Source organism: Glycine max, chromosome 2 (genome assembly GCF_000004515.6).
Source record: "Glycine max cultivar Williams 82 chromosome 2, Glycine_max_v4.0, whole genome shotgun sequence".
In the NCBI taxonomy this organism is placed as follows: domain Eukaryota; kingdom Viridiplantae; phylum Streptophyta; class Magnoliopsida; order Fabales; family Fabaceae; genus Glycine; species Glycine max.
In genome coordinates this window covers 39,212,594-39,214,450 of record NC_016089.4, presented here as the reverse complement: position 1 = coordinate 39,214,450, position 1,857 = coordinate 39,212,594, and positions in this window count along the sequence as shown.

Here is a 1,857-nt window from a genome sequence, read left to right as displayed (position 1 = left end):
GAACGTTTGAAGCTCCATCAAACCACACGGTCCACTTGTCCCGGTCCTCGTCTAGCTTTTCCTCAAACAAGGCCATGATGTCCTCATCCGGGAATTCGAGATGCATGGGCTAATAGTCGTTGAGAGGCTGCTGAGCCAAATAATCTTCCAAGGCGCTTACTTTTATCGCCTTTTCGGTGACGTAGACTATATCGAACTCGGATAGCAAAACTTGCCACCGGGCGATCCGCCCTGTGAGAGCAGGCTTCTCAAAAATGTACTTAACCAGGTCCATCTTGGATATCAACCAGGTGGTATGGCTCAGCATGTAGTGTCTTAGACGGTGGGACGCCTAGACTAAAGCACAACACGTTCTTTCGAGCAGGGAGTAGTTCATTTCACAGGCCGCGAACTTCTTGCTCAAGTAGTAGACAGTGCGCTCTCTCTTCCCGGACTCGTCATGTTGCCCCAGCATACATCCCATCGACTCGTCCAAAATCGTCATATACAAGATGAGAGGCCTTCCGAGTACCGGCGGCATAAGCACAGGAGGGTTCATGAGACACTGTTTGATCCTTCCAAATCCCTCTTGACAATCCTCATTCCAACGGACGGATTGGTTTTTGCGTAAGAGTTTGAACAACAACTCACAAATAGCGGTGAACTGTGATATGAATCTGGCAATATAATTCAAACGTCCCAGGAAACCTCGGACCTGCCTCTTGGTACAGGGTTTCAGCATCTCAAGGATGGCTTTCACCTTTTCGGGGTCCACCTCTATCCCTTTCTGGCTCACAATGAATCCTAGCAATTTCCCTGATTTGACCCCGAAGGTGCACTTAGCGGGGTTTAACCTCAATTGATATTTCCTAAGCCATTCGAACAACTTCCGCAAGTTGACAAGGTGATCCTCCTCGGTCTTAGACTTGGCAATTATGTCGCCACATAGACCTCGATTTCTCGGTGCATCATATTGTGGAGCAAAGCTACCATAGCCCGTTGATAAGTTGCCCCGGCGTTCTTAAGTCCAAAGGACATCACCTTATAACAGAACGTCCCCCACATGGTGACAAAGGTAGTCTTTTCCATATCCTCCGACGCTATTTTTATCTGATTGTAACTGGAGAACCCATCCATGAAGGAAAACAAAGCGAAATTGGCCGTATTATCCACGAGGATATCGATGTGCAGCAGAGAAAAATTGTCTTTGGGACTGGCTCGATTCAGGTCCCGATAATCCACACACATTCGCACCTTCCCATCCTTCTTAGGGACTGGTACAATGTTGGCAACTCATTCTGGGTACCGAGCAACAGCCAAAAAACCAGCGTCAAATTGTTTCTTTACCTCTTCTTTTATTTTCAAGGATGTCTCGGGCTTCATCTTCCTCAGTTTTTGTTTTACTGGGGAACACTCAGAATTTAGAGGTAATCTATGTTGTACGATGTCAGAACTCAAACAGGGCATATCTTGGTATGACCAAGCAAAGATGTCTTGGTAGTCTTTTAGCAGGGCTATCAATTCTTCACGGATGAGTGCGGTCATACCCATGCCTATCTTTACTTCCTTTTTCCCACTACCGGTTCCTAAGTCCACTAGATCTATCTCTTCTTGATGAGGCCCCATCTCTTGGTCCTCATGGGCGATTATCTTCTCCAACTCTGGGGGAAGTCCCACATCTTCGTCCTTTTCACCCTCCGTCTGATATATTTCTTGTTTGAAATCGATGGTTGGGTCCCAGGTATTAGTACCTTCGAGGGACTCGTCGTCGGATCTGGCGTTTTAAGCATGAAGAAATAAACATGCAAATGAATGAGAATGGGTAGAGACGCAAGAACAGATGAAGAAAGATCTTTATATTATAAATTCAGGAACAAA